The sequence below is a fragment of the Ctenopharyngodon idella genome, chromosome 24 (assembly GCF_019924925.1).
Source record: "Ctenopharyngodon idella isolate HZGC_01 chromosome 24, HZGC01, whole genome shotgun sequence".
NCBI lineage: Eukaryota > Metazoa > Chordata > Actinopteri > Cypriniformes > Xenocyprididae > Ctenopharyngodon > Ctenopharyngodon idella.
The window spans coordinates 5,242,199-5,255,542 of NC_067243.1; the positions used below are offsets into that span (position 1 = coordinate 5,242,199).

The 13,344-nt window shown below is 37.3% G+C and overlaps 1 long non-coding RNA gene across 1 annotated transcript; it reads right to left on the reverse strand.

Annotated features, from left to right (window-relative positions):
- Positions 1–623: 623 nt before the first annotated feature.
- LOC127507706 (uncharacterized) lies at positions 624–13,278 on the reverse strand. Its single transcript, XR_007928413.1, has 2 exons — positions 13,082–13,278; positions 624–1,123 (listed from the first exon to the last, which is right to left on the reverse strand). It is a non-coding gene; the product is annotated as an uncharacterized LOC127507706 (long non-coding RNA).
- Between the last annotated feature and the right edge of the window lie 66 nt (positions 13,279–13,344).

The window sequence follows — 13,344 nt, forward strand, 5'->3', positions numbered from 1 at the left end:
TGCAGTTTACACATCATTACATCATGTAGGCACTGCATACTTCCCTGCCACATATACAAGGAGAAATACAATAAAGGTAGAACCTCAGCCGCGATATCAGTCATATACTATAATTTTCCAGCAGCTTACATTTTAAATTTCTTTTAAATATGGATAAAGAGGCAGACAGTTTCTGTTCTTCCTTTAACAGTAATATTGAAGAGAGTTTCTAAACGGTTTGCAATAATGTGTTTTGTAAGATTACACACATTATTCTCTCTGTGTGTGAAAGTCTCTAACTTTATTTGCCATTGAAATAATTGAGCAGAATAATGACACTATCTTCTGTAGAGCTGCTTTACTGCTTCATTTCATAATTGATTAATTTTACAACATTAACGCTAAGCTGCTTTGAAACAAACTGTATAGTTTAAAGTGCTTTATAAATAAATGTGACTTGACATTCACACTGAAACTTTTGTTCCCTGCAGGTCCTCTTCTTGACCCGAGGAGTATTTATCTGTGCATGACTACAGTGCAGTATGGTTTACGTGTACGTACTGTAATGTTGGGATGACATGCAAAACAACAACATGTGTTAAGCAACACGCACTTGAACAGAAAGCATCAGTCCACAAGAGTGATATAAAAACATGGTAATTTATTACTTAGAATTTCTAATGAACAGTAAAACAAAATGTTGGAAAGCCACGGCCATAAAAGAAATCCGGACAGAAGGTCTGAACGAAATGACATAAAAACACCATCAGAGTGACGCTCTGAGACAGCACAGATAAATTGTGCATGGATGACATGCCACATGAGAGCCTGTATCCTGACCTAAATCCATCTAAGTGTTCTTCTGAAAAGCTTGACATTCGCTTGGTCTTGTTTGTTCCTCAGAACCACAACCTCCAGTTGCCCCTTGCATTTGGTTTTCTCCAGAAACAGGATCATGAAGTCTGGTTTTCAACTATCACGTCACTGTGAAGTCCCCAATCGAACCCTTAAGTGGGGTCTGGTTCACCCTCATCGACCGCAGGCCTGAATTCCACAGTCCTGGTTGAAATTCTTTGTGACCTGTGACTGAACAAAGGGGTCAAATCCTCTGGTCTGGTCACAGAGATCAAATCCATTTCAGCAGCTAGAAAAGAATAAAACAGCAGGGGTCATGCAGTTAGACATTCAGCGATTTAGCTCAATTAATTCGAGAACTGTTTGTAATTTTAATAATAAACCTCAAAATGCATGATTGGATACTCAGAACGAGAGAGATGAGGGCCTTCGTGGAAGTGCATGAATAGAAACCTTAGAAAGGCAAAGACAGTGGGTCGAATGCACTAAAAAAATGTGCCACTCACTTCCAGTGTATTTTAATTGGCTGAAGAGGTTTGCAATCGTTCGCAGCCCTCGACGAGGGTCTATATCAGGTCTGCCGCTCTCACAGACACTTCTCATCCCATAATGAACAGCGATAAGATGCCTGCCAGTCCTCATGATATCAGGCCACTCTATCTCCCTCTGATATCTGCTGACAGTCAGTGAGGGATGTTCATTTACACTTTTGCATGCATGTCTCATATTATAGAGGAACTAATGTATCATTTAATGAAGAAAGTGTGAAATCACAGTGGTTCTGAGTGGTTGCTGTCCTGTTGCTTGGGAGTTCTGGGTGGTTGCCATCCTGTTTCTTTGTAGTTGTTAGGGTATTCTGGATGGTTGCTATAGTGTTGCCAGTTAATTGCTAGTGTGTTTTGAATGGTTGCTATGTACTGTTTCTAGGCAGTTCCTAGGGTGTTCTGGGTGGTTGCTATACAGTTTCTAGTTGCTAGGGTTTGGGTGGTTGTTATATTGTTGCTGGGTACTTGCTAGGGTGTTCTGGGTGATTGCTATCCTGTTTCTAGGTAGTTGTTAGGATGTTCTAGGTGGTTGCTATACTGTTTCTAGTTGCTAGGGTGGTTGTTATATTGTTGCTGGGTAGTTGTTAGGGTGTTCTGGGTGGTTGTTATACTGTTTCTAGTTGGTATGGTGTTTGGGTTGTTATATTGTCGCTGGGTAGTTGCTAGGGTGTTCTGTGTGGTTATGTCATTGCTAGGTAATTGTTAGGGTGTTCTGGGTGGTTGCTATACTGTTTCTAGTTGCTAAGGTGTTCTGGGTGGCTGTTATGTCATTGCTAGGTAATTGTCAGGGTGTTTTTCTATACTGTTGCTAGTTAATTACTTAGTATAACAACCACCCAGAACACCCTGTTTCTAGTTGCTAGGGTGTTTAGGTTGTTGTTATATTGTTGCTGGGTAGTTTTTAGAGTGTTTTGGGTGGTTGCTATACTGTTGCCAGTTAATTGCTAGGGTGTTCTGGGTGGTTGCTATACTGTTTCTAGTTGCTAGGGTGTTCTGGGTGGCTGTTATGTCATTGCTAGATAATTGTCAGGGTGTTTTTCTCTACTGTTGCTAGTTAATTACTTAGGGTGTTCTGGGTGGTTGTTATACTGTTTCTAGTTGCTAGGGTGTTTGGGTTGTTGTTATATTGTTGCTGGGTAGTTGTTAGGGTGTTCTGGGTGATTGCTATACTGTTTTTAGTTGCTAGGGTGTTTAGGTTGTCGTTATTTTGTTGCTGGGTAGTTGTTAGGGTGTTCTGGGTGGTTGCTATACTGTTGCCAGTTAATTGCTAGGGTGTTCTGGGTGGTTGCTATACTGTTTCTAGTTGCTAGGGTGTTTAGGTTGTTGTTATATTGTTGCTGGGTAGTTGTTAGGGTGTTCTGGGTGGTTGTTATATTGTTGCAGGGTAGTTGCTAGGGTGTTCTGGGTGGTTGTTATACTGTTTCTAGTTGCTAGGGTGTTTGGGTTGTTGTTATATTGTTGCTAGGTAGTTGTTAGGGTGTTCTGGGTGATTGCTATACTGTTGCAGGGTAGTTGCTAGGGTGTTCTGGGTGGTTGTTATACTGTTTCTAGTTGCTAGGGTGTTTGGGTTGTTGTTATATTGTTGCTGGGTAGTTGTTAGGGTGTTCTGGGTGATTGCTATACTGTTTTTAGTTGCTAGGGTGTTTAGGTTGTCGTTATTTTGTTGCTGGGTAGTTGTTGGGGTGTTTGGGTGGTTGTTATATTGTTGCAGGGTAGTTGCTAGGGTGTTTGTGTTGTTGTTATACTATTGCCAGTTAATTGCTAGGGTGTTCTGGGTGGTTGCTATACTGTTTCTAGTTGCTAGGGTGTTTAGGTTATTGTTATATTGTTGCTGGGTAGTTGTTAGGGTGTTCTGGGTGGTTGCTATACTGTTGCCAGTTAATTGCTAGGGTGTTCTGGGTGGTTGCTATACTGTTTTTAGTTGCTAGGGTGTTTAGGTTGTCGTTATTTTGTTGCTGGGTAGTTGTTGGGGTGTTCGGGTGGTTGTTATATTGTTGCAGGGTAGTTGCTAGGGTGTTTGGGTTGTTGTTATACTATTGCCAGTTAATTGCTAGGGTGTTCTGGGTGATTGTTATACTGTTTCTAGTTGCTAGGGTGTTTGGGTTGTTGTTATATTGTTGCTGGGTAGTTGTTAGGGTGTTCTGGGTGATTGCTATACTGTTTTTAGTTGCTAGGGTGTTTAGGTTGTCGTTATTTTGTTGCTGGGTAGTTGTTGGGGTGGTTGTTATATTGTTGCAGGGTAGTTGCTAGGGTGTTTGTGTTGTTGTTATACTATTGCCAGTTAATTGCTAGGGTGTTCTGGGTGGTTGCTATACTGTTTTTAGTTGGTAGGGTGTTTGGGTTGTTGTTATATTGTTGCTGGGTAGTTGTTAGGGTGTTCTGGGTGATTGCTATACTGTTTTTAGTTGCTAGGGTGTTTGGGTGGTTGTTATATTGTTGCTGGGTAGTTGCTAGGGTGTTTGGGTGGTTGTTATTTTGTTGCTGGGTAGTTGCTAGGGTGTTTTGGTGGTTGTTATTTTGTTGCTGGGTAATTGCTAGGGTGTTTGGGTGGTTGTTATGCCATTGCTAGGTAGTTCATTGTGTGATCTTAGTGATTACAATACTGTTGCTAGGTAGATCCTGTGGTGTTCTGGGTGGTTTATATTGTTGCTGGGTAGTTGTTAGGGTGTGCTGGGTGGTTGTTATGCCATTGCTAGGTAGTTCATTGTGTGATCTTAGTGATTACTATACTGTTGCTAGGTAGAACCTGTGGTGCTCTGGGTGGTTGCTCTTCAGGTGCTGGGGCATCCTGAGTGTTTGATTACTGGCCCAAGTTTAAGTTGTTCTGAGTGGTTGTTAGGGTGCTCTTGGTGCTTCCCAGGTTTTGCAAGTTGAATACTTTAAAGAACCAACAAACTTTAAGTATGAGCAATTAAAGGCAGCCCTGCAGAGCTGAACATTAGTGTGTAAATGTCTTAAAAGTCTAATTCTACATCAAATAACAGCTTCTGAATGGAGGGACAGCGGGCGGTCTCACAAGGAGGTCTCATGGAGGTAACCATGTGATTTGTCACGCTCTGATTCCAAACATGGGCTCCCATCCGCTAATTTGTCGGCGGGGTCGTGACCAGATGTTTGTACTGCATGGCTGCTCTGTGTGTGTGTGTGTGTGTGTGAGCATGCATGTTTCTGTATGTTCTAATGTGGGCCGAAATGTAAACAGAACTGGTTTCTATTATGGGCGAGTTTAGTGCTAAAATAGCAGACATCCGTCCTAGTTCACTGCAAGAGTTCAGAGGGAAACCCAAAGATCAGGGTGGCCTGGGGTTGAAAAACAAGTTATTGCCACTTCCCTTCAGTTCTTCCAAATGGACACTGGTAACAATCATCATTTCACAGTGACCTGAAGTCCGTGTTGGGGAATTAATAACTAAAATTAGCCTTTCCAGTAACAAACCAATGTTGCATAAATTTGGTTGTTTGTTCATTGGTTGAACAAGTTCAGGTGTTCATTATTGTTTATATATATATATATATATATATATATATATATAATTAATGCTGTCAAATCGATTAATCACAATTAATCGCATGCAACAAAAGTGTGTAAATATATATTTACAAACTTTTGTCAGATGCGATTAATCACGATTAATCAATTTGGTATATGCATTTATAATTTTGTTTCTAGACATATTTCCAGACATAAAATATTAAAAAATGTTGTATATTGTAAAAATGAAATAATGTTCAAAATAAATTAAAGGTTGGTAAAACTGAGCTAAAGACAAGTTAAACTAATCTAAACACATTTGCATTTTTATATATTTTTTAATGTTTAAATGTGTTCAATATACTGCTGTCAACCTAATTGATATCCTCATTATTTTTATCCCAGAATTTAGTTTTATTTACCTTTTTCTTGTAGAGTGGCCACTTAAATTTCACTGAATTTTAACTGTTAAATGACAAGTAGCTTGTAGTTTGGCCAGCTAGTCTTTAAGTAGCTTCCCCAGCACTGGTGGAGGTCTCGTGAATGTTGATTGTTTGGAAGAAACGGGTCCGTGATCAGTACAAAAGGTCAGTTTGAAGCAGATATGATGCAGAATGCCAGGGAGAGACCCCCACATTATCCCATGATCCCCCTGAGTCACAATCAGAGATGACTTTCACATGACACTTTACATGCAGGAGTCAGTTCTAGATCGGGGTGAATCATCTTCCCTCGAACCGCCATCCAAGAGCTGGTGGGGGGTTTAAAAACTGTTTTACTTGGAACTTGTTGACGGAAAAGCCTCCCATTATGTACTTTGTGAAAGATTGTTCTCAAAAGTCTACAGTGATTTATGTGGTTGTCAAGGCTTGAATATAATTCTAAGTGGAATAAACAGAAAAAAAAAGCTTCTTGGTTTTAACTAATCTTTGAAATCTGAATATGAATTGAGCTCTTGGCTTACAGTCTCACCGGATTGTTGTGATCCCCTGTGATCAGTCATAAAATCACAGAAGTCCATTAGAATTTCCTTTGGTCTGAACTTTAGTGGGAAAACAATGTCTCGGGATACAGTACATTTGATGATGTAAAAAAAAAGTATCAGTATCACAGAAGCATCATTGTTGATTTCAAAGGTTTGGGAAGGTCTGACTGGAAAAATATGTGGGTTTATGGTTTTTGTAATCCAAAACATTTACATTTACATAAGAAAAATTAAATACTACTGCACATACATTAAGGCCCAAAAGTATGTGGACTCTGAAAGTTTAAAATACTCTTCTATCCCAGTGTCTCATTGACTGCATCAATATATATATAGTTATACCGTGTTCATCTCTCTGGGTTTTGTCATGTTCTTAGATTTTCATGCAAGTTTCCATGTTGGACGTCCAATGTCAATATGGCATTCTGCTGCACTTTTCCAAGTAGGACATTGGAAATTCCAACTTTGTGATTTTATGACACTAAAATCACCCTGACATCAGTTATATGAAAGCCATTGCAAAAACCACCTGCTTTATATCGAATGCAATTACAGATTTAAATGTGATTTGTGCGTCCAAACACTTTTTGAGGCCACTGTAGATGTTTTGAACGTGCACTAACGCAGCCCTTTAGTAGTGCTGATGAAAATCTAATGTTTGTATTTCAAGTCAAAAAAATTGAAGCTATTTAAATGTCATGCACAAACATTCTCGCTTAGATGTATAGTATCTATATGTACATCATATTAAGGCCTGATCCTTCAGTAATCGCTGTACCATCCAAACTGTCATCAAGTTTGGGCGAATTTATCCATCACTAAAAAAATGCTTTGAACTTATTTCCCATAATCTTTTATGTATGTCTGGATTATTTCCACATGTGGCTTTCAAATATCAGGTGTCAGTCACTGGGTTACATAACTGTTCATATGCATACGTACACGTACATTTAATATGAGGTCCATATCCTTTAGAAGTCAATAAAATCTGTATCTTTGTTTGCGGAGCTGTGTGTATATTACAAAAGGAGCCTGTATTTAATAGATATATAAAACTTATATAACTGACCCATTTCTGACTCAATAGCGTTTTATGGGTCAGTCTGTGTGAGTCTCATAAAAGTCCACATTTGATTTCTGATTTTAATTTGAAACACACTTGCAGGTTATCAAAGCAGATGTAAAAATCCCATTAGTTTTCCAACACCATAGAGAGAAATTGATTTTCAAGCATGTTATACTTATAATCAATCACTTAATTTATTTGTACCTTCATTTCTAATTATGCTATTTGCAGTGATTCATGGAAGTAGTTAATAAGTAGTTAATCACAAAAAAGAAAGAAATCTTATACACCGAAATAAATGGTGTAGTAGAAACAATTTTCACTCATAAATTGCTAGTAAATTTTATGAATGATTGCAAAGAAATGGCAAATAACAACCAGAATTAATAATGAAAATTTTAAAGTACTGAAAAAGTTTTTTTTTTTTTTTTTTACATCTTATAAAAAAATTTCAATGTCTGAGATTAGCACTATTTGTTTATTTATTTTTCCATTTTTCCTCGATCCAGATAGAAATTTAATTTTCTAATTTTGTTCAGAATTTAGAATACTTTAGAATTTAGACATTTTTAGAATAGTATGAAAAATACATCATTAAATACTAAATTGCTTCATAAAAATATGTCATTAATTCTGACAACATTTCAGAATGGAGCGTTAATGGTGGAAAGATGTTTAGAGATTCACAATGTCGCTCGAGACCGTTTTTTTCAGCACCTGACTTCATTAAAATAGTGTACATTTTCACCGTAACAAGTCCCGTTTATTTCGAGGTAAACATTAGACCATCTGGATCTGGATTTTTGTGATTAAGTTTTTATTAGACTGTCTGGATCTTGACAGTAGAAAAACAAGTTTCCAACTGCCAGCTTTTGAAATCACTAGAAACAGACACGGTGGCTGATGGTCCACAGTTTACTGTGCTTCCCTTCGGTGGAAGATTCCTAAGAGTTTTTTCCAGCACACATTCCCACAGGAAAGAGAAATGACAAAAATACGATTTCTTTAATATCTTACTTTTTCTCCTAGACATCAGTGAGATCAAAACAATTGAGATTTTTCCTGCTGTACTGAATGCTCCGCTCTACATGTTTTCTTGTTTAGCTCAGAAATGTGTTGAAATATGAATGTAAAGTGGGAGTTGCGTGATGATTTTAGGTCTCCAGATGTTCCTCCTGTTAAACAGATCCCAGGAATCTCACGCGTCTCCTCTAGAGGTTCAAAAGAGATCTTAATGTCTCAAACTTTGGTCAGAAATGTCAAGATACCAAAGTCTGCAATCAAAATTAAGGGATCTGAATTCTCACATCACATGGGATCAATTGCATCCGTGCCACAGTGACATAAAACAGCATGTAGCACAGCAGCTTCCTTTGTTAATGTAAGTGGTTTGTGACAAACAGCCGTGTCGAATTCTGGAACATTGAATTACACAAACACTCTTTTTCTCTCTGTTTCTCATTGCGTAACTATAAGACCATAGGGGTCGCCTCTAGAGCACGATTCGACAGGCTAGCTAGCGCTGGCACATGCAGGGCGAACCATTAGTCCACCAGAGATAAGAGTCAGAGATATTCTTTTATGCATTTATTTGATTTCGTCAATGCAGAAATCATTTGCATCTGCGTGCCAAAAGTCTTGTAGTGATTCTTTATCATCACACAGCCGGTTTTATTCAGTTATGAGCTGTATTAAAACCAAACATGAGCTGGATGCTGCAGTTTGGTCAGCTATGAGAATAAAACTATTCATAGAAGAGGATAATTAAAGGAAAATTGAAAGACAATTTACTAATAAAAACATGATGAAATTATGTTAAAACAAGCAATTCAAAAACAAGAGGCATGTTGAATGTGTGCACATCTGTTTCATTTTAATGCACATTTTAAATATACTCAGTAATTCATGAGATAAAGTAAATGTCAGAAAATTACTTTTTCCGAATAAAATATAGAACACTGCCATTGAAAGTACTAGTTTGGTTTCATATACTGTCCACTGTTCTGTCATCAACATTACTGATGATGACATACTGATGTAAACATTAATATAGCCTTCAATTCAGTCAGTAGCTTGTTCGTTTTTAGATCTCATCACATCTGATGTTGAAATAAGTAGAACTCAGAAATTAGCGAAGAAAACGTGAGTGGTCAGAGCCGTGTGGCTGCTAGGGTGTTACTAGGTGACTGCTAGAGTGTTCTGGGTGTTTCTTGGGACGTTGCTATGCAGTTGTAATGTGTTGTAGCTGGTTGCTAGGGTGTTTTGGTTGTTTCTTGGGCCATTGCTATACAATTGGTGTTCTAGATGGTTGCTAGAGCGTTTTGGGTGTTTCTTGGGCCGTTGCTATACAGTTGGTGTTCTAGATGGTTGCTAGAGTGTTTTGGGTGTTTTTTGGGGTGTTGCTATGCAGTTGTTATATGTTCTAGATGGTTGCTAGAGTGTTTTGGGTGTTTTTGGGGGTGTTGCTATGCAGTTGTTATATGTTCTAGATGGTTGCTAGAGTGTTTTGGGTGTTTTTTGGGGTGTTGCTATGCAGTTGTTATATGTTCTAGATGGTTGCTAGAGTGTTTTGGGTGTTTCTTGGGGTGTTGCTATGCAGTTGTTATGTGTTCTAGATGGTTGCTAGAGCGTTTTGGGTGTTTCTTGGGGTGTTGCTATGCAGTTGTTATGTGTTCTAGATGGTTGCTAGAGCGTTTTGGGTGTTTCTTGGGATGTTGCTATGCAGTTGTTATGTGTTCTAGATGGTTGCTAGAGTGTTTTGGGTGTTTCTTGGGGTGTTGCTATGCAGTTGTTATGTGTTCTAGATGGTTGCTAGAGTGTTTTGGGTGTTTCTTGGGGTGTTGCTATGCAGCTGTAATGTGTTGTAGCTGGTTGCTAGGGTGTTTTGTTTGTTTCTTGGGCTGTTGCTATACAGTTGGTGTTCCAGATGGTTGCTAGAGTGTTTTGGGTGTTTCTTGGGGTGTTGCTATGTTGTTGTTAGGGCGTTGCTAGGTGTAAATATGTGGGATTTTTTCAGCAGTTTTCTGGTTCAGCAGGACACACATGATTTGAGGAATCATTCATGTATGGATCACAAAAGCTGCAGGACGATGGACAAACTGATGTTTCATATATAATAGGGGTTTGTTCAATCATTAACTGTCAGTATGAGTAATAATAGTGATTTTTGATTTAGAAAAGTATTGAATTATGCCTGTAAAACTTGAACTAATAAGGAGTTGTCCTGAAGTCAAACATAAGGAACTGATTTCTTTGGCTCTGTCTTGAGAATAAACTCACACACGCTCTTCCCATTGTCCAGACTTTAACCACAGGACGTGCTCTTTCTGGGAATAGAGTGTCTATGTTTTGTGTCCCTGTTCTGATGGGAAGTTCTGGACTCTTTTCACAGACTATGTGATGCGCGGGCCATGATTTATAGTCCTAGTGACAGAGATCAGCATGAGTTCTCAGCACCACCACTGGAACCACAGAGATAATGCATGTGGTTTGATGTCAGCGGGACAGTCGCGGTTCTCGGTCATCAGAGAGTCATAGCGACACATTACCATGATGCATATCTCTTAATGAAGAACATATTAAGAATCTTAAGAATATATAATAATATATTACGACGTTGATCTTTATTGGATGGCATACTCACATTAAAATGTCATTATAATTAAAAAAATGATAAATTATATTTTGAATGAAGAAAAATAATATTTTTAAGGGCCATTAAGATTTTATTTATTTATTTATTTATGACACTTAAGGACATTTTCCTCAAATTATTATAACTTTAATGCAAAAAAAAAAAAAGTGATTTGGAGTGACATGAAGGCGAGTAAATAACGACAAAATTTATATTTTTGGAAGAACCATTTTTTGTAATATTTTTTCTTCTTGTGTTATAAATTTTATTGCATCAAAAGGTTAAATGGACAGAGCAAGGAAGCTTTCGGCTGTAATGAACCCAAACCGCAAAAAAAAAAAAAAAAAAAAAACACGACAAAGTGAGGCAAATATTTGAAGAAGACTGGCACACAGGATGGGACAGGTATTAATAGGCTTTTATATCCACCTTTCCACATATCCCTCTTTACCTCTAAAAAAAGACAAGTGAACAGGTAGAAAGGGATTAATGGGTGACTAACTTCGCCGTTAACCCCATGGAAAACAGAAAGAAGGATGATGTTAGAGATCCAGTTCCATTAGTTCCAGTATTAATAGATACAGTATTGCATCTCAACCTAGAATGTATGATACTTATCCATTTTGACAGCCAGTGTCTAGAAATAACATGAACAAGGACAGCCAGAAAAAAAACAATATGGAATGTAAATAATACAATGCAACTGTAATGGCAAAATAATTAGGGTTATTATTAGATTATTAAGATGCCTCCCATATCTTTTTGTTGATGTCAAAGATAGGACAACATGGACAGGCTGCATGGCCTTATCTTCAAAAATCATGAACAAAACTGCACATAGTAAAGAAATATGAGTAAACTGTTTATTTTAAAGGATTTTTTTGTATTATTATGTTACTGTGCTGAGTCACTTCTCCAAAGTAAAATTTGTTCTGAAGCAAAACCAGTTGAGAATCACAGATCTGGAGAACTGCTGCCCATTCAGAGTCATTAGACGAATAAAATGAGACAGTGAGAGTTGATCCATAAATGCAGAAAATATCAAAATCTCAAATCTATTTATGCACTTTAGCTACATTGCAACCTTGCTTGTTTTATTTTGAATGCTTTTTCGTTTTGTCTTGTGCTGTGAGAGTTTAGTTTAGATGAATTGCAGGTTTTGCAAACTTGCACTGCCTAAAGCTTCTGAAGTCTTATTTCACATTGTCGTGATGAAATTGAACAATTGCTTCTGCCTCAACTGACCATAAACTCGACACACAGGTCGCCGAAATACAAACTGGAAAGAACGTGTTTTAGGGCACTAATAACAAATCTGTCTCAGTTTATATGTTTTCTCCTTTGATTCTTTTGTCAAATAACCCACAAATGTGCTTTATTTGGTAATGTGTGTGTGATTGATTTACTGATCAGAAATCCTGTTTTCAATTTTCTAGAACATTTTGTTTAGTCTTTGGCCGAGACAGCGATGGCTTTTTCCATCAATATTTAATACATGGATTCACACACTTTCTTGTTACGCCCTGCTCTAACATATTTAATTGGCTAGATATTGCTCTTTTGTTCAGTAAAACTAGCTCACAAGCCATGATGAGGTGTGGTTTCGAGGGAATCGTTCATTTGAGTTGGTCATTTTAAAAAGAATTGGTCAAATGATTCACAAATTGGTCTAAGTGATTCATCAATGAATCATTCTTAATTGAACGAAAACTGAATTTTTAAAGTCATTATCCAGTCATGGCAAAATACTTGAGAGGTCAAAAAGTGGAACTAGTATTATTTAAATAATATACACAATAAAAAACACTGTTTGGGTTGTTTTCAACCCAAGAGCTGGGTAATTATAGGACAAAACACGTATTGGGTTAATTGTTTATTGACCTCAGCATAGTTAATGGGTTGATTCGTTTTTACTATAATAGCTTATTTATTTATTTATTTATTTTACTTCATACATTAATTAATGTTTACGGATTAAATTAAATCCTCTAAACTTTTTTTAAATACTCCACACAACCACTGGTTTGCATTATATTTCCTTTATTTTCGACAGTATTTTATAGTATAGCATATTTATATAGTTTTTAATATATATTGCCTACATTTAAGCTCGTTTAACAAATATAACAAGTAAAACTTAAACATTTAGAAATAATTCAAGGGTAATCGACCGGTCTCTATTGTCCTGTTTCCACCGTAACGGCGCTGGATCTCGTGCCGGAAATGGCTCGCGTTATGCGGGGAAACTGATAACTTCAGACCGCCGCCCTACTTTTCACTCGTAGCCGAAAAATGTTGTGACTGACTCCATAACCTGTCCATAAATAATCAGTTTTCAATTCTGAAAACATATTTTAACATCCTAAGTATTTATATTCTGTATCTTTTTGAATAAAATCATAAAATTTGTTTCCATCACGCGACAAGACCGACGCGACACTCGTTTAGTTGACTCACATCGCGTCACTGTATGCTGCTTTAACATAAAATTAAACGATATACAGAACAATAACGATTTTTTAGATAAAATAAAACGTACACAAACCTGTATTTTACCGAAGACATGCACCATCAAGCTGCACTGCTCTCTTCTGACAAGGTCGCAAAAAAAGCCCGCGAAAAAATAACTAAATGGCTTGTTACGTCTGACCTATAGGATCTGAGTAAAACAAAAACTACCCAAACACTGAAAAAATGACCCAAAAATGGCTCAACACAGAACTTGAGTAGAAAAAATAACCCAATGTTTTTTTAGAGTGTAACTTTTTTTTGTTGTTGTTGTTGTTGTTTTAATCTATATATCTGTCT